The sequence below is a fragment of the Phyllostomus discolor genome, chromosome 3 (genome assembly GCF_004126475.2).
Source record: "Phyllostomus discolor isolate MPI-MPIP mPhyDis1 chromosome 3, mPhyDis1.pri.v3, whole genome shotgun sequence".
Lineage (NCBI taxonomy): Eukaryota > Metazoa > Chordata > Mammalia > Chiroptera > Phyllostomidae > Phyllostomus > Phyllostomus discolor.
In genome coordinates, this window is record NC_040905.2 from 154340135 (window position 1) to 154360854 (window position 20720).

Here is a 20720-nt window from a genome sequence, read left to right on the forward strand (position 1 = left end):
GATGTGACACACAGACGGACCACAGCATGGTGTTAGCCAGAGGGAAAAGGAGTCGGGGAAGAGTAGAGGTAGACAAAGGGGAGACAAATGGGGAATAAAAGAGACCTTGCTTGGGGCAAGGGGGGAAAGATGCAGTCAGTACACAGATAATGTTTTGTTAAGTTGTACACTTGAAACATGTATGGTTTTGCGAACAATGTCACCCTAATACATTCAATTAAAATAGGAGGTATGCCTGTATATGAACTCCTTACAGATTTGTTTCAGATGATTTCCGTTTTGATGTTCTTTTTCATGAGGAATTCCAGGATATTAAATTACATCCTATTATTTATAGGCAAAGTTGTACCAAATCCACAAAGGAAACAAATCATATTTACTTATTTCCATTGCAAACTCATGTGAACAATTAAATTTGTGGTATATGAATATTCAAAGAGTTCCCACAAATACACAGTTCAGACCAGCTCTATCAATTAAAAACTGTCTGCAATGATCTAAACTGCTAATGAACTCCTTTAGCCCATCACTCAGGAAGAGTTACCTACTCTCTTCTTGGGGAACAGTGGAACTCAGCATATTTCTCAGCATTATCCAAAAGCATGGTCCTAAAAACAAAATGCCCAAGTAATGAAGATGCTGATATTTGAATGTAGTTACTAAATAAGTTGACTGCACAGTCATTAACCTAGTCATACTGAGGTCTCATGTCAAATTTTTTATTAAACTAGCGATCATTCAGGTAGAGTTTGGATGTGAGTGTTGGTGGGACAATACATAAAACAAAAACTGCAGATTTTAAATGATTGAGCTTTAAATTTTATCTATTCTTACAAGGTTCATGACATACTACTTAAGTTTTCAGAATTTCCACACAAAATATAAGAGGAAAACTATGGCTATCATTTAGTTCTATACTTCTCCTACTTCAGGCTATATAGAGGATTATAGAGCTTCTGCAGCAGAGCAACCCCAAAACTTACTGGCTTCACCATATTTTTAATTGGCTACTGCTAGTGGTTCTTTTTCTGTTTCATTCTAGACTCTAGATTTTGTGTGGTTTGCTCATGCATCTGCAGCCATTTGGCAGGTCATCTGGGGCTGGCTGGTGCCAGAGGACCTCACTCACAGGTCTGGTGGTTAGGTTGCAATGTGTCAGGTAGAGCAATGTGGGTACGTTGGCTATTTGCTTCTGATCAGCCCAGGCCTAGTCATATGATGGCACTGGCAGGAGTTCCAAATCCCATTAAGAAAATAGACTTTAAGTCCTATTTTCAAATTCCACTGACCAAAAATTTCCTAGTTAAGCCCAAAATCACTGTGGGTGGGGACCACACAAAACCATGGATATAAAAACAAGTTAAAAAAATGAGGACCATTATTTTATTAATCCACCATTTATGAACAATATGAATTTAATTTTAATAAAATATTGAGAAAATGGAATTAAAATTGAAGCTTAAGTTTGATAGAAGTGCCTCTAAGGGCTCAGCTTCTTTGAATAATGCCATAGTTTGTTGTTTTTCTCATATCATCCAGTTTTGTTAGGGATTCAGTACTTCCCTATTCCAAAATATCCACATGTTACATCTTCTACCTTGTCTTCTAATCAAGGTAATCATCATTTTTCCTTTAACTTAGATCTTGCACATCTTACTCTTTGATTTTACCTAACATATGTGTATGACAAAGATAGTATCTGTCAGGTTTGTCCACTGTAAAGTTATCTTATTTTCCCTTTTCTGTATTCCATAGTGTATTCTTTTGAAATCAAACCACTCTGTCCAGCTCACACTTCAAGAAAGGGAGGCAGTGGTTAAGATCAGTCTCTTGGTGGTGGGGGTAGAGGGGAGGCAGTGGGAGAGGAGGTTGGCTCTATATAACTATGGACTCCTGTATATTTAGTTTATACTTTGGGTTATACAACACTATATTATCTATTTTGTTGCTCGAGTTGTTTTAACTTTGCCACCAGGAGCCCTTTTAGGTTGTTTCCTCTGCCCTTTCAATATTATCATTTATTTTGAGTGCATCCTTATTTGGAGACACTACATTTTGTGTTTTCCTCCTTTGCCTTTATATTTGATGAATTTATTCATATATTTTAGATGATGTTTCTTTATACATTTTATATATGTGTTGTATAAATATTCACAAGAGTTTTTCCCAGTCTCGTGCTTTGCATGTAATTTCAATACCATTGTAATTATGCATATTTTTTCTTTTAAGGTTTTGGTTGTCTGAAAAGGCCTTCTTTCCCCCCTTTGGTCATAAAAACATGCTCATATTTTATTCTAACAAACTGACAGTCTTGTTTTTACATTTACATTTTAATCCATCTGGAATTTATTTTTGCCTGTGATTTGAGGAAAAGATACAGCTTTATTTTTCTTTCCCTGCATAGGCAGACAATTATCTTAATGTAATTCCCCATTGTTTGGGATTTTTACCTCTACCATTTTTCACACTCACATATAGTAAATCTGTTTGGGGGCTCCCTTTTCTGTTCCCCTGATCTACTTTTCTATTCCTTTACCACAGATGCCACACAGTTTCAATTACTATAGCTTTAAAATGTATCTTGATTTCTGTTTGGGTATGGAGTTTCTTATGTACACTAGATTTGAGAAACCCAGTAATCTTAATGCAGGGTTTCCCACTTCAGGACTATTGACATTTTGGACCAGATAAATTATTCGTCATGGGAGCTATCCTGTGCATTGTAGACTGTTAGCAGCATTCCCAGCCACTGCCCACTAGGTGCCAGTTATCATCTTACTCCCAAATGTGAACACCAAACCTGCCTCCAGGTGTTGTCCAGTGTTTTCTGGAGGACAAATTTGCCACCAGTTGAGAACCAGTGGCCTAAAGGGATGGACAAGAAGACTCTTAGAAATACTGCTGTAGATCATGATATTCTTAGGCATAATAATCCTGGATACATGAGAGAATTGCAGTTCCCTACCTTCTTGAAATTAGGCTTGGATATATGTCTTATTGGCCACAAAGTAGGAGCAGACAGTACCTAACAGCCAATGTTCAAATTTCCATATTCTCTTTTCTTCCTGACACGGAGAGGTTTGAAGCATGTGTTAAATGTCAGTGTCTCTTTCAGTCATTTAGTTGAGCAGAGCCCATAGTAAACCAAGTTGAATGTAGTTCAAACTAGAAATAAACTTGATAATGTAAGCCAATGGGGTTTTGGGATTTGCATTATCATCACATAATTCAGTCTGCCCTGACAGTAGTATTAAGTCTTAAGTCTGTGCAATAAGAGAAATGTGGTGCTGCCTCTGCACCCTGACATAATTAGAAAATTATCTCCTCTCTGTGTCTTCTGTGCCTCACTGCTGGGGGGAAATTCGAGCAAATAAGCTATCTAGGTAGAAGAGGTTGTCAGAAACTTTTGTTCTTGTTAGTGCTTCCAGATATCAATTAAGGATTTACAAGCTCTGGTAATATGGAGAAAGGACTCTGTTCTAATCTGTTGGAAGCAAAAGCACAGGTTTCCTGCATCTATTTGATGGTTTTACTTCTGCAAAGATGTATCATATAATCGGATATTCTTTTAAATACTTTATCCCTAGGAAAATCCCAGAAACAACAAAACCAAGTCAAAGAAAACCAAAGCCCTCATAATTTTAGGATAAAAATATCTACCAAGAACTGCATTTCAGTTGAAGAACTGCATGGAAATTCAGTTGGAACTAGGGCTTGCTTTTGCCAGTACTTGCTTTTATTAGTACTTCTAAAACCATTTTGTGATTTATCCCTTAGCTTTATCAAATCTGAGTCATTGCTTAATGGCCATTATATTCAAAGTCTAGGAAACAAATTGAGTTCAACAAAGTAATACAATGCCCCATTTTATAATATTTTGCCATATTCTCTGCAGAGGCCTTCCTTCCTATACTCATCAAAGGTTTGTATAATAGAGTGTCTATATTTAAATGATCTGTACTCTTTGCAAATTGTTCCCAATACCAGTGAGACAAGTTCTCAGGAATTACTCTGTGGAGGATTTGGATTGTTCAAAGAGCCTCCAGCTCTCCGCATACCCTTCGGAGCCAATTCTCTGGAATGGAAACTATCTCTCTAATTTTCTAAATTGGTAGGTGTGCACCATTACTCACCAAGCAAATTTATTGCCTAAGAAAGTGGAAACAAATGTCGCTGGATTATGCCAGGTATAACTCCAGCAGGTGTACAGCTGTCCTGCCCAGCTTCCTCAACCCATTTTCCCTCAGTTCTTTGGCACCTATTTTCCAGAGGCTCCTTATTTATGTCACAATCATTTGCAACCCAGTTCCATAGGACCCTGCCAGGCAATGTCATTCTTATTTTAAGTGACTTTAGTAAACAAATGAACTCAGTTCTATGGTGGGAGACTGAATGGTACTAAAATTCCAGTTGCTTCAATGTCAGCATCAGCAATTTTGATCACTAACACTGAATAAGCTTTTCATGGATCAAAACATTGGAAGCATTATATGTAGGCACAAAATCTTTTCTTTGGAGCTGCTCCATTAACATTATGGACAATAAAACTTATTTTAATCATGATAAAGTGTCAAAAAGCTGCCCTTCTAAACTTCCCCTATGTAAGAGTGCTTGGCACATAGTTGGCTCTCAATAACCTGAAGTGAAAAACACCCAAGGAACACCATCATTTTTGATTGTCAAAACAGAGACTTGATGGTTTTACAAAAGTCTCTGCACAGAGAAAGTGAGTAGTCAGGGTTCTAAACTATGCTTTTCCGTCAAGTGTCATGCTATTGTTTCAAATAACCCTTCTGTTGCTCTTCAAGGTGACAGCATGGAGTATCTTCAATAGAAAGTGTGGAAATGTGACTCTGCATATTTTTATTACAGTAATTATGATGATAATTGCCAATTTATGGTGTGTTTACTATGTGCCAAGTACTGTATGCTAAATGCTTTCCTGGATTAATCATCATAGGCTCCATGAGAACAAAATATAGCACTGTATCCCTCATAGCTAGAGGCACACACAGTGCTTGGTACTTAGAAGTGTTTCATAAGTACTTGTTGAATGAATGAAGGATTACAGAATTCCATTCAAGCCTCATACTCTCACCAATTTGCCAATGAGAAAATTAAGCTCAAAGGTCTCACCTCTGTTATAGCAGGATTTGAATCCATGTTGTCCATCCATAAAGCCTATGCTCTTGACACCTAGGGTGTCCATTTACTTGTTCCATTTTAGCCTGCAGAAAAAGATAGAAAATTCAGGAAAGGCAGCTGCACAAGGATTCACTGTTTCCTAGTTGGCCCTACCCCCTTATCCCACTAATTATAGAAGGGCCAGTTTAAGCCTAGTTCCTCTGCCCACTGAGAAAAGAAACATAAGTGCAGAGTAAATAAAGAATGTCATGTGAAGGATTAGAAAATTATAGACATCTTTGGCAACTTCGATGGGATTTTACTGGTAGTATCACACCAATTATACAGGTCTTTCTATTCGCATAAACCACTCATGTAATCAGTGACACTTACAACTGACCTCTCCTTGGAAAATGACAAAGAATTCATTGTATGGGGCTTTATTGGACAATTACAACAGGTGAAAACTTCTGCATTCCTTTTTCATTATGTCTTTGGCACTTCTGGGAACAGGAAAGGCACTGAGTTGCTTACATACCTGACCAGCGCCATGCAATTCTGAGCCGGCCAGTGTAGCTACTCCTGGTGCAGCATCAGAGAATAATGCTTTCATTGTCAAGAAAGAAGGAAAGCCTGCAGCTGCCCTGCTGAAAGGTAAATAAGAGGGGATATTCTCTCCACAGAGAAACCAATTCTAACGCATCCTACATTCCTTGAACCATCACATCAAACCACATGTGGCATGAAAAAAGTGCAGATTTCAATTTAGGTAATGTGCACACCATTGAAGGTTAGCAGAGGACCATGACCAGGCCAATTCATCTTCAGTAGATTAATGTCTGGGTTAGACAGGTATGTCATAAAACATGGCCAATGCGGGGAGATGCTCAGGGCTTGCCTCCTTCTTCTCTAATGCACTGCAATGCTTGCCTATAAGAGAGCTGTGGTACTCTAGGGCTATTGCTTTTAACATTGCCTCTGACCCAGATAATGTCAAAATGTCTGAATGCATGTGATCCTCTTCTTCCAAAAGAGCATCTCTAATGTAATGCAAATGCACATGGTAGGGGAAATTCCAGCTGAGAAAATGAGGCCTTATATTTCTAAAACCATATACATGTCAATAGCCCATTATTCTCCTGTTTTAAATGTAATTGCAGCCCAGCTTTGAATGAATTCCTGAAATAATAAAATACATGGAGTAGCAGTCTTGCAGTTATTTTATGCCTGCTCTACCTCCCCTCCTTTCCTCCCCAGCCTCAAGTCACAGAGACATTGTGGAGAAGGAAGGGGAGTAGAGATAAAAGGGAAAGTCAGACCCCTTGTCTTGAGTTTGTTATCAGAACAGTATGTGCAGAGAAAAATATGCAACATTACAACATCAGTGCCTTTAAACCATTTATAGGAATGTATCATGCATGTTCCAAGTTAGCATGACAGATTATTTTCAGACAATTAAGAATACTTATAATTGTTTTCTTTGGTAGGAACTTCCTTCAATTTCCAATTTTCATTTAAAGCTAATGTTTCCTGTAGAGCCTTAACAACAATCATTTTGAAAGAACCTTTTAAATGGGTTTCTTTCTTAGTCATGGGAGCTGTCCTGCCTTTTCCTGATAAATTTAACACGTGTATACTGCAGCTTTTATCACCAGAACATATGGATGCAAAGGGGCCGTTATCTCATTTGATTGCCATTCTGACACTCTTCCTCTCCAGCTTTTCCTTCTCCTCCCCACTCTCCTTTTCTCAGGAATTGTCTAAGAAAAATTTTTTTATGGTGAAAGGTAACAAATTAATTTCACAGCTGGAAGACTCTTGGTGATCTTCCTAATCTTTTTCTCTGTTTAGAAGGTAATGGACACAGTGCCTCATTCTGATAAGTAAAAAATAAGATGTCAACTCTTTGGAGCACAGGTGTGAAAGTTACCAGAGAGATTTCCAAAAGCAACAAGTGACACCATTAAAAAAAAAAAAACCTAAATAGAATGGTATTCAGTGTATCTTACACATTTGTAAGAATTCTAACTTCTCAATTCCTTTTAACTTTCAGAATATCAGAGTGAAATATGATTCTTTAATCTTAACAAGTTCTTGGACTCAACTGTTTTTTAACTGTGAGTTACATTAATTTTTACAGGGGGAAGATTTTGATGGTTCAAATTCTTCCGCATACTTTCCTGCAGAAAATTGCCTGTGGGTAATCGCTGCGGGTAATCACAGTGGTTCTTTGGTACAAGCTCTCAAATCTGTTTACTAATATTCTTGGAGTCCTTGAGTAGCATGATGAAGTGTTGTGTTGTCCCATGTAAAAAAGAGTCTATTGAGTTTATTATTTAGAATATTTTTTTGTTGCATGCAACAAAATAATCAAAAGTTGTTTGAAATAGAAAACATTTACTGTTTCCTTTTCCACAAAAAAAAAAAAGCCAGCGGAGGTGATTCCTAGGTTGTGCCTGGGATGTAATGATACTGCTCAAGGCCCATTTCCATCTGAGCTTCTGCTCCTCATATCCTCAATGAGAGGATAAGATGTACATTTATTGTCTCAGCATGGCTGCCCATATACCAAACATCAAAGCTTTTGGAACCACATCCCAAACAGAAGGGGGACAAAGAATGATGAAAGAAAAATGTCTTTTTTATAAAACTTTTTTCTAATATACTGGTGGCCAGAACTAGTTCTTGTACCCACACCTACACCAATAACTGGCTCAGGGGAAAGGGTTACTTCTGATTTACCCATGGCAGCAGCAGGTGCCCCCTGGGACTGAGCACACTGCTACACAACACACTTGGAGTTTTCTTAAATAAGGAAGAAAGATGCAATGGTGGATATTAAGGTAAAAAAGAGTGAAATGTGTCTTCCTCCAGTTAGCTCTTTTGATTCCTACTCAAGAATCAAATATGCACTGCACTCTCGGGTAACTACAAAGACTCTTAATTAGATTGGAAAAAAAGAAAAAAATACCCCAAACCTGGGAATACAGTCTGGTTAACAGGCATTTCAATCTTCAGTCAGAATCAACTTTCCGCTCTATTGGGGAAAAAAAAATCTATGAAGTATTTGTATTAAGTAAGACACCAGTTTGTTTTCTCTGGACAAGTTTGGCAGTGCAAATCACCAGTTGCTTTGAAAAGCTAGTTTTTAAATTGGTTGTACAGAACGCTGATTATATGTTCAATAGAAATGATCAAAAATTATGGTTGTCTTTTGGCCAACCCCCCCAAACCCTGTACCTCCTAAGAGATCCCTGGAGTATACTGCTAACTGCACCCCTGCTCTTACATCTTAATTGTTTCCTGAATGATAGTTACAAGTTAAACAGCTGTGAGTTTTGGGTCACCTGTATAAGTACTTGGAATTTACCCTCAAACTCTGGTGTTATGCCAAACAATTTGTGTCCTAAAGCAATCAAATCAATCCTGTGCAATAGTTAAAATTTACTTCTTTGATGTTTCAATGAGCTCATCCTTAAGTATTTGAAAGAGCTGCAGTGCCCTTCCTGCAATTGTCGCTTGGCTTCAATCCACGTGGATTTGCTGCTTCTGATCGTGTAATCCACATAATCAAAAGTTTTTCCACCTCAAGAGTCAGCCTATTCAATTTTATTATTCCATGTTGATTGCATCAGACTAGGAACAATGGAGGCCTTGCTTCGGTAGCACTCTTTAGGTGGTCAAAGATATGAATTTTGTTGCTTTTAGGCCTTATTTATTTTATGTAGCTTTAAAGATATGAGTTGGAAGGTTTAAGGATATTTAGATGTTCCATTTTATCATTAAAATATTTTGATTGTATAATGAGATGCTTTGAGAATCAGAAGCACTTGGCTACCAGTAACAGACACCTGAAAACCAGTAGCTTCAGCATCTTAAGGGTTATTGTTCTCTGTCATAGAAGAGGACTGTAGATAGCCCAGGACTGATTCAATGCATGTGAATTTTTTCTCTCCTCTGCCCCTGCTTCAATATGACCAATCTTGCAGTTTGGTACACAGTCAGAGGTGGGATATGATGAGACTAGAAGATGAGATGCCAACAGAAAGGAAAGGGGTCAGAGAGGAGGAAAGTCATTGTGGGGACTGCAGGAAGGAGCAGGGAAACCTTCTCAGGTAGCTGAAGACGTAAAAATATATTAAGTATGGTGGGAACTGCCTGTAGTGAAATCCTCAAACATTATTTACTGAGGTGTTACCAAGAACCTCGGAGCTTTCATCTTTCTTTAATTTATATCACAGATTGTATTCATATAAATTCCATCTCTTATCTGTTTTTCATCAAGCTGAATTTCTATCAATGTTTGTAACCCTGAGGATAGACAAAACTAAAATTAGCTCCACTGCAGTCTGAAAGGGGAAATTTTTTGCAGATAAAAATAGTCTCTTTAGGTCTTTAAGCCTATGGTAGTTGATTAGTCCCTGCAGTAAGGAAAATTAAATTTTGTGGTTGAGACCCAGCGTGCTTGGATGGTTTAATAATGTGATGGCCATCGTCCAATGGCTGACAACCAAGAACTAAGGTACACTCTGTACTTGACTCCCTCATGCAACACCTGAAAATCCTGGGGCAAATCAAACAGCAAATTAAAGCTCAGACAACCCTCACCTGCAAACCATGTTCAGTATAAGGAACTCATTTTAATGTTTTTTGGCTGAAGTCATAGGGGATAGGAATACAAAAGAATGGCCACGAAGGAATCCTGTTAAGCTCTTAAAGCACCCTAGTTTGTGAGATGTTTTTCTCTTTTTCAGTTCCTTGTAACTTTAACTGTGCTTAAAAGTTAGTGACTTTTTCCTCCTCCAAATTCCGGGCTGTAAAACAGCCAAGTTGAATATGAATAGCAAGAAGAAAAGGAACAAGAAAGAAAGAGCCTTATGAATGGCTGTGCATGTGAAGGGTTGGGACCTTGTGGAAGGAGCAGGGTTTGTAATTTAACTTTGGTCAGTGGATCCCTTCTGGTCCTAAGCTGAGACTATGTTTTAATGGACAATTCGGGAATTCATGACTACACATAGTGTCAGGTTACTGTGGAAAACCAAATAGGCAAAAGTACCACTTGCAAACAGATCTTAATTTTTTAAAGAGATCAAGTCTGAACCAATCTTATAGATACTAAAATGTTTGGTTTGATGATACATACTTTTATTTCCAAAGAAATCCCAGGAGAAAGTTTTGGACTTTTATTTAAAATGATGTATTGTGGACTAGGGACAAATTGAACATAAGCTAAAAGCTTTACGGTCTAGAGCTAGAGGGTGTAGATAGGTATTAGTTCCCTATTGTTGATACAACAAATTACCACACATTTGTGTTGTTGGCTTAAAACAGCACAAATATTTTAATATTTTACCTGGCAGTTCTGGAGGTCAGAAGTCCAAACATCAAGGCACTGGCTGGGTTGCTGGTTCTCTGGAAGCCATAGAGTGAATACATGTCCTTGACTCTTTTAGCTTCTAGATGCTGCATGCCTTGATTCATGTTCCCTTCCTCTGTCTTCAAAGCATATCTCACCAACTTCTGCTGCACATTCCTCCTTTTCTCTGATTTTGAACACTCTTACCTTTGTCTTACATAAACCCTAGTGACTGCATTGGGTCCATCTGGGTAATCAAGGACAATGTTTTCACCTCTACATCCTTAGGCACACCTGCAAAATCCCTTTTTTCCACTCGAGGTAACATATTCGCAAGTTCTGGGTAGTAGACTGTGGACATCTTTGGAGGCCATTATTTGGGTTACACAGGATGTTTAAAGTAATCTCTGTAATTCAATTTTTGGTTCTGGGATATGTGACATAAATTCCTTTGAATGAGGGGTGGGCAGTGTGCTGTTTCTAGACCACTGGGAGAATTCTTTTGTGAAGGTCAGTTCTAAGAAGAGAGATAAGAGACATTTTGCTTCCAGGTCAAAAAACTATAAGAGCTTCCCATGATGTAAAATAAAATTTAGATATATACTTAGCAAACCTTCCATTCAAAGTTTTTCCCAAATGGTCCCAACTTACTTTGAACTATTATTTCCATTTAAACCATTCACTCACTCACCCTATGGTATGTTTTCTTCCCTATGAATCTTTGCTTAGGCTATTCTCTCAGCTGATTCTTTTGATATGTGATCACATCCTACCCATTCTAGAAGAACTATTTCATATCCCACCACCTTCATGAAGCTTTCAGATAGTTTAATTTGGTTTTATCATATATTAAAATAACAAACAAATGCAATAGATGGGACAATTACAAAGAGATTTCATATATATGATGTCACTTGTTTCAAACTCTATGAAGATTCATTTACTTCATTTCCAGATGAAGAAACTTAGTTTCAAAGAAGTTAGGTTACTCAGTGAGGGCCAGGATTTCTGAACCCAGATCCATGCTTATTTTTACTATTTTATATCACCTTTCTACTATGATCTCTAGATCATCTCTCAGACAGCTGTCCCTCCTTGATCTTCCCCTGCAGACTTTGTTTGTCTCATGGTGTCTGTCACAGACGTGTGGTGTAACTGGTTTGCTCATATCCACCATTCTGTAGGCTCTGAGAGCAGGAACCAATCTTTTTTTTTTTTTGTATTCTATTTAGATGCCAAGAAAAAGAACTAGCATTTATTGAATGCCTTATGTATGCCAATCACTTTTTTATTTCTTATTATTTGTAACTTGTGATTACTTTGTGAAAGAGATATTTTTATTTCCCTTTAATACATGAGAACACTGGAATTTAGAAAGATTATGTAATTTTTTCACAGACAAACAGCAGGTTGGCACAGCTCTCAAGCCCATATTCTTTTCACATGTCCTGCTGCGTACACACTCAGTAAATTTGTGTTGAAGTGAAACAAATATCACTGAAGTGTACTATTGTGAAATAATGTTTCCTTTAGGGAAATGGTAAGGTAAGTGTGGAATTTGCCTTGAGGTAAAGCTCTAGGATTATATTCTGAATGCCAAACCTGTGGGAAGAGGGAGAAGGGAATGAGTTTTGAGGGTCTACCTTATATTTTTGAGACCAGCAAAATACCCTCCCCTATTAGAAAACTGACATTTGAAGCCAAAGCTTGCTTAAGAGGCATGATTTTATCCTTTGGTGTATAAAAAGTACCTTACACTCAAGATAGGCAGGAGAAATGATTTAAGTTTTATTTCTGGATAATAATTGAGTAACACTTTGGTATGTGATTCACTGCCAAGTGGACGCCGTTGGTTTCACACAGCTATAGTTAGCAGTGGCAAGGGCTATTTACTGGGAAAATGATAATGCAATTGGATGTTGTACTGAACCCGAGGGTGAGATAATTTCTGTTGTGCTGTATCACAGGGCTGCCGTTAGAGTCTGTTTGGTCAGCCTGTTGGAAGCGCCTGTGTCATTGACACTAATTCATAGGATTTGGCTATAGAAAAGGAACGTTTACCTTTATTTAAATTAAATCAAATGGGACAACAATTCAGACCCAGTCAATCAGTATTTTCCAGATTCACAGTTTACTTTTCAGGCATATAGAATAGGTTCTTCCCTTTGGACTTGTTTAACTGAAATGTTTACACTTTGACTCAGTAATCTCACTCTTGGGAATGTACACTAGGAAATGACTTAACATAAGAAAAGAAGCAATAGGCATATTTTTGCAACATTATTTGTAATCATGAAACATTGGAAAAAACCTAAATGCCCAGCAATCAATGAATACCTAACAAATTATGGCACATCCTCTTAAGGGAATCATTATGCTGCAATCAAATCATAATTATAAAGGCCATTCAATAAACAAATACACAAACCCATGTAACAAATTGGGAAATGTTTATGATGTATGAGTAAGGGAAGAAGTAGAGTGCAAGCCTTGTTAAGGTTCCCCATTTTATGAGTGGAATGCAATTCACAAACCTTTGTCAGGTCTCTCTAGCTAGTAGTATCATAAAGTCCAAGCTAGTCCACCAAGTCCTCAGCCCCTTCCCCATTATATGACCAGAGATTCCCAGAAGCTTCCCCGTGACTGAGAGAATGGGAGAAATCTAGTCTACTTCAGTCATCTATCCATGTGCTGCCTGTCTCTGAAGTTTGCTGGCCACTGAGTACACATAATGTGATCTTTCCTAGCCATGTCCAAAGGACAGTAGCTGAGGGGGAATCCCCTGCTCCAATAGGTGTCAGAGGGGCCAAGAGGTTTTTTTTTCACCAATAACACTTCGCAATAGGGACTCCTCAGCAAAATAAAGAGAGCCCCTAGTCTCCAAGTTCTGTTCATTAACTCACCCACCTACCCAGCCAGGACATGAAATTGCCCCAGAGCAGTGGAGTCTTGAAGCCTTCTAGTATCGATTCCTCATGTGCCAGTGTTGGTGAAGAAAGGGGCTCCAGAGGAATTGGGTCATCTGGGAGAAAAGCCCATCAAAAAACATGTAACCAAATTGTGTCCAGAAGAAAATGTAGGCTATAGGAACCAGTGCTGCTCTTAGGACAAAGATGATTGGGAATTGCCAAATACTAAGGAACCTCTGATGGAACATCTAGGGAGCAGGGAGGTAAATATTGTTTTCAATATTGAAACAGCTGCATTCTCCCTGCTCCAGTTTTTACTATAAAGGCTTCACTGGAGCCCTCTTGCAATCATTGCATGTTCTTCAATGGGAGACTAACACCTGATGTCACGCTCACTTAAGAGAATCAATTCATAAGTACCCCAGGCCACAAGTACAAAAGTTCATTGTACACTTAGTTCTTTTTTTTTTTTTTTTTTTGCATATACACCTAGTCTCTAACTAGGGAACAAGACTGGATCAGAATCAGTTTTTCCCTGTTATAGAACCAATGTTCCTCTCTTGTCCCCATCTTCACTCAGGCTAGGCATAATCTTTTGGTTTCAACTGCTTTTATCCTCATGGAAATGAGATTTTAGGAATTCACAGCCTTTAGGCTTGCTTGTAGCCAACTTAACCCACCTGATATAACTCCCTTTCTCCAAATCTCTAGAGATAGATGTAAATTTATCTGTTTCTCCTATCCTCTCAAGTCCCTAGATATCTTATACAAATTTGGCCTCTCACCTCTCAGAATTATCACACAGGAGAAGGGGCTGATTTTGAATAGTTAAAAAGATCATCTTGTTCCTTTTGTTCAAGAAAAGAGAGAACTGAAATGTTTAGTCCAATATATGGCTGTCTGCATGGCATGCTAGCAACTGAGTCTTGAGTGAAAGAGGAGGATGATACCTATGGAAAGGAGGAAGGGGAAGAAAAGATGACAAAGAGGGCAAGAAGAAGAAGGGCAAGGAAAAAACGGAGATGAGAAGAAAAAGAAAATGGTAGAAAGAGGAGGAGAAGGTTCCTACTGTAAAAAATCTAACTATAAATGTACTATGTTTACGAAATAGGATATAAAAAAAGGAAGATAGTAGAGGTGTTAGATCTTTGGAATGGATCTTATTTTTCTTTTTAATACTTCTTTTACTTACTTTTTATTTGTGTAACAGGCTAGGAAATCAATGCTTGGTGAAATAAATTTGAATACATTTGTAATAGTGTTCAGTGGTACACTGGAAAATTTGTGCAATAAAGAACTCTGTTCCAGCCCAGATCTGCCATTTAATTACGTGACATACATGTCATTTGACCTTACTGTGCCCAAACTCATTTAAAAAAGATTAGATGATCTCTAACAGAAATCGATAGAACATTTTCATCAGTAACTGCTATATATTTGTAATGTCTGTTTATGATTCTAAGCAAACAGAAGAAGAGGTAGTAAACTTGGTTAATATATAATGCAATTTGTTGAACTGAAGGTTTAAACAAAAACGTAGTTATCCCAAGATACTGAAAGAGTAAGGATATTGCCAAAAAAATGCTAAGCAAAGATTTGGTATGTAGAAAGTAAAAGACCAAGAATATATAGGGAATAGCACAGAATTAAAGGTGAAAAAAACAAGAAATTTCTAATTCCAATACTACTGTGTTGGAATTAAATACTCTCTGTAGGATCCTTACCATGTAGTTATTTAAACAGTGATTTACAAACATTGTTCTGAGTAGAATTAGGGCTCCTCCAACTTGTTCCAAAAGCTACTTCAAAGGAGCAAAAGGGAAGGAGAAGAAGAAGGAAATGAGGAGAAGGGGGGCCCTGCCACACAAATTATAAACTACTTCAAGGAGGGGAAAAAGGAAATTCTTCCAGAGCAACTCCATTTTAAGCTTTATTATATATAAGAATCCTGCCAAAAAATTGGTCTGGAACAAAAACGTTCCATTACTTTAAAATAGTTTTGAAAACCTCTGGTCTGTATTATGCTTGAACATCATCATCACTTGTTTATGCCCATATTAAATTATGGCATCCAAAACAGAACAGACTATAACAATATGACCCAATTTTTTAAAAATAGTGGCCCTATAGAGAATTCCCTTCAATACTTAACGCAGAGTCAGTTTTTTGTTTTGTTTGTTTTTTTTTCTAGTTAGTAAGCTTGTTTGGCAACCAGAAAACTCGTCTTCTTATCCCTGTTTGGACCAGTTATCAGATTAATGTGCCCCCCTGGAAAGAGGTATAAACTTGGGTGAAGCAATTCCTTTCAGTTTATAGCAGGCCTGAGGAGGGCCTCAGCTGTAAACCTTCAGGAGGCCTGGTTATGGTGGCTGGAAACTGAGAGTCCTCACCTTGAGGGGGCCATGCAGCAGGCATGTACTATGTAGTCCACACCTTGCATCTCTGAAGTCCCTGTTTTCATATAATAAATCTACTCCATCTGGGATCAGCTCTTCCAAGATTCTAGATGGTCCCTTTTCCTAGGAAAACTTACAAAAAAAAAAAAAAAAGACTTTCTCTGCCCTTCAAGATACAGGAAACGAGAGCCTCTTTATATGCTGCCAATGTCTTCTGGCCTTCCCATTGAGACTTAAATTAGTGATTAACCACAGGCATTTATCATATTTTCCCCAAAGCATTGATGGCCCCAAGCAATAGCCTTCTAATTTCTTAGTTCTTATAAGAGCTCCCTCTCCCCATCCACACATACCTAACTTGTTAAATGCCAGTAATGTTGCACCAGTCAATGCATTTCCTTCCACAGTGGCTGCCCCAGTTCAGCACTAGTGAAAATTTAAAACATTTTCTACTATATGTCAGGGACTATTTTCACCCATTGCCTGTGATGGGGGTCCTCAATTTCAGCCAGACAGACACAGATCCAATTCCAAAATCTAACTTAGCATCTGCTTTTAAGGACCACTCCTGGTACCAATGTTGGAGGTAGGAGCCCTAGCAAACAAACTGTAAGATGGATATTTGCACACGCAAAAAGTTTATTGAGGACTGTGCTCAATCCCTCTAGCTGGAACAACTGTAAGGAAGGCAGGAAAGGAAGGTGGGCATAGAGACAAGCTGAACCTTGATGCAATTCCTACAGAAGCGTGAGCTGATCCCACAGGAAATGCTGAAGTGCAGGTGATCCTTCATAGATGTCTCAAACTGAGGCAATTGTAGCCCTACATGAGCAGTCATTGGCTGTGGATTGCCCCAAGGGTAGGAGCGTAACTTCTAACAGCTCCCTTTAGCAGAGAACAAAGCTTAGGGAATAGCTCAGCTGTGGGATGTTAGCAGCCATCACTCCCAGCAGCTGGAGGAATGAGTGGCTCCAGGAGGGGATCCTCATTTTTAATGAGGGGAGCCAGGTGATACCTAACAGCATCTACTAGCAGGGGTTTCGAACCCATTTTCACCAGGGGCCACAATAGCCTTGCAGTTGCCTTCAAAGGGCCGAATGTAATTTCAGGACTGTATAAATGTAACTACTCCTTAAGGAGGAGCAAGGAGCTTGGCGCTGTTGCCAGGTAGAAACAAGGTGCCGGGCCGGGTAAAACGAGGTGGAGGGCCAGATTCTGCCTGCGGGCCTTGTTGTTGCCACCTGTGTTAGCATCCATGTCAAGTTTTGTTTTTTCTACAAGGGTATCATGCATGATTTAAGTCACTGGTGGCCTTCTCTAGTTAAAAAGACAGAGAGATGCAGTTTAGCAAGGAGCACTGAAAAAAATCCATCCAATTTGCTGAGCAGTAGCACAGTCCTACTGGATTTTGCTGTGACAGATCAATCAGACACACACAAAGAAGTGAGAGAAATTTCAGAAAAGAAGATCCAAAAATCATTGTTATGAAGAACACTTATTCCAGAACACTTAGAAAATGATAAGGAAATGGTCAACACATTTATGAAGGGTTCTGTCACTAAAATTAGTAACAAGCTGCTATCAACACCCTAAGGAAATACAAGAAACTAAAGGATCAGGTTCATCCCCAGATATGGGAGAATTTACTGAAATAAATACTGGATAATTTGAAACTTTATAATGGAATATTTTTGGAGATTTGGAAAAATATTTATGTTTCTGATATGACATAGTAGCTACCTTCTAGCACAGGTGGCAAATACAAGGCCCACGGGCTGAATTGGCACTCCACTTTATTTTATCTGGCACCTTGTTTCTACCCAGCAGCAGCACCGAGCTCCTTGCCTTGGGGGGAAAATGGGAACAATTACAATTGCACAACAATAAAAAGTAATATTGTAATGACTACATACAGTGTCAGATGGATACTAGGTCATATGGCATGATTACTTCGTAATTTATACAAATGTCTAATCACATGGTTGTACATCTGAAACACATACAGTTTTGTATGTTAACTGTAATTTAAAAATAATTATTAAAGAAAAAATAGCTGACAAATATAGTAACCTGGTCAAGTTACTTACATTCTTTAAAAAAATAAAATAAAAACTAAAATTAAATTAAATTAAAGAATAAATATACTATTTCACCTTGCATACTTTTCCTGCATTTTGTATGTGGACTCTGTTTAATTTTCATACACTTAGAATATATATTCTAACACATCCTCTATTGGACATAGGATCCTATTACAGAATTAATTAAGAATAAAAAGCTTTGAATACACATTATATTGATAATCATCCCTACTGGCTAATTGCGTCATGTAAACTTTTCTTATCACATGAAACCTGATTTTTACCCCAGTAAATGTTTAGGAAATTCCTATTGGTATTCTGCAAAATGCTTTATCATCTTTAAGTTTCCTTTTCCTCCAACTTTAGTAAATGCTTTGAACTTCCTTGCTTCCTGTTTTCCTTTTTGCTGCTACAAATACCTTCTCTAATAGCGCTGCTAATGAAAATAATTAAAATAATGACATTAATAAAGTATAAAATTTGAGAATTTCCTGTGGTTATCTTTAAGTAGGAAGGAAGTTTAAATTTCTCCTCCAGTATTTAATGAAATGCACGTGCATGTGCAAACACATACATACACACACACGCTCAAAGATTTTTCCTTGGTGTCCTTAATGACATGCTGTAATTACTGAAATGTATCAACCATCTTGAGAAATCCAGTCATGAACTTAAATTCTCAGAACACAATCGCTAAATTGCAGCAATGGTCACTGCATGAAGCCTAATTTACTAATTTATGTGTAGAAAATAATTGGCAAGTTGAAAAACAAAATAAAATCTTCAGAAAACAACCAATAACTTTGTTGAGTAATCTTTTTTCTGGTTCTCTGTGTAAATGAGATGCTAAAGACAATAAAAATTCAGTAACATGCTGGGTAAGGAAGAAGTGGTAGAGTATAAAATTGCAAAAACCATTAAACCGAAGTGCGGTCGGTATGTATATTAAACTAAGTGCTCAAAGCACCTCAGTGCAGGTATTTTCTCATCCTAACCACAGTGACATCCTCAAGGATGGGTGTTTGACCCTAGGCAGACCATTAAAAAGCTGATTCTGAAACAAATTCCTGACTCACTTGGGGCATCTGAGGCAAGCTATGCCTGAAGTTAGGACGAGGATAAGTCAGTGAATAGGGTCCTCTGATGATTATACCACATTTGCTTTGTGGATACTCATACCATAAATATTGCTTCTTTTGCCTTCTAGTTCTAGAATCGACAGATTACTTCCAAAAAGAATAGTTCTATGCTTTTCACTGCATGCATTTATTTAGCTCTCAGCCACATTCAGAGACTCCTTTCACAAAGGTAGTTTGCACACCATTTAGAATGATGTCTGCTATGTGACTCTGACTTACGAACTCTGCTTGTTCTGAATGAAGAATCTTCTCAGGCTCTTAAGAATTTATCCAGTGTAATTAGATACACCCTGATTCATTCAAATGCTATCCAAAGGCTAAATATCTGTGGCTTTAATTGAAAAAGCTCATTAACTTTAAATAGAGCTAAATTTATTGAGGGAAAAAAATCTCAGTAGAAATACTCTAATAGATTGTCTATAAAGACTGAAAAGGAAAGGTTTGTATATTCTAAACCAATTAATTTTGATGTTGTCTACATCATCCACTTTGGATCTGAATTTAAGTACTTTAAAATGTGTAGACTTTATGTGGATCTTCATGGAAACAGACTGCATGCTCGCTGAGTTTACTTATTTGCAAGATACTCAACATACTTTAATGTCTTAAACTAAATCATCTCGCTGGGTAACCAAATAGCAGGTGAGGGGGAATTTCCCTTTATAGAATTTTTTCAGGTAATAAGTGAAAAAGGAATGATGTAATTAGAATATTACCATTTGCAATCCCTAATGAATGAGTGCTTTTAAATGTTGATTACCAATTGTAGTCTTGCTCAAATATGAAAACCTACATCTGATCAAGCCTCTAAAGTAGGGTTTTTCAAATCTTGACATTACTGACATTTTGGACCAGATCACTCTTTGTTGTGAACTGTGTCCCCACAATGTTGTCCAGCATTCCCGCATTACCAGCATCTCTGACTTCTGCTTACTGGATGTCAGCATCATCCTTGTGTTACAAAAAACTAAGAAGACATATCCCCTTGGGACACAGGGAAGGGGGAACAAAACCAACCCCTGTTGAGAGTCACTGCTGTAGATTCAACTACTAATTTACAAGAAATACATAGGATTGCCAGACACTTTGAAATTATAAAAGACAAATAGCGGCTTTTGGTTCCTTGCATGGGTGGAAAAAAATAAATGGAAGGGAAACCCATAGATTAAAAGTGACTTAAGAGATATATCAACTAATCAGAGTATGTGGACCTAATTTGTGTGTCGATTACAACAGGCTCTAAAAACAATAAATAAATTATTTGGATACTATTTGATTTATTTAAAGGATTATTATTAATGTTTAGGTATTAAGATGCTGCTGTTATGTTTTTTAAAAAGAGTTCTTTTAGAGATATATATAGAAATACTCACAGATGGAATGAGATGATATCTAGGGTTTGCTTCAAAATAAAGAATGGGGTAAAGTGGGGAGTGGATAAATCAATGGCCATAAGTAGATGATTTTAAAAGCTGGGTGGTAGATACTTGAAGGATCTTTATATAATTCTGCTTATATTTGTCCAAATTTAAAAAATAAATTGATAAAAGTAAAAAATGGATTATTTCTAGAAAAGCTGGTTTCTTTAGGGAACATTTATAAGAACAAGAAAAATATGTATACAGTATTCATAGCCCTTGGTGAGAAAAAAAAAACCAGCTCTATATAAAATTTTTTTCAATCTTTAAGTACAGTTTTTTGGGGGGAGTGCCTTC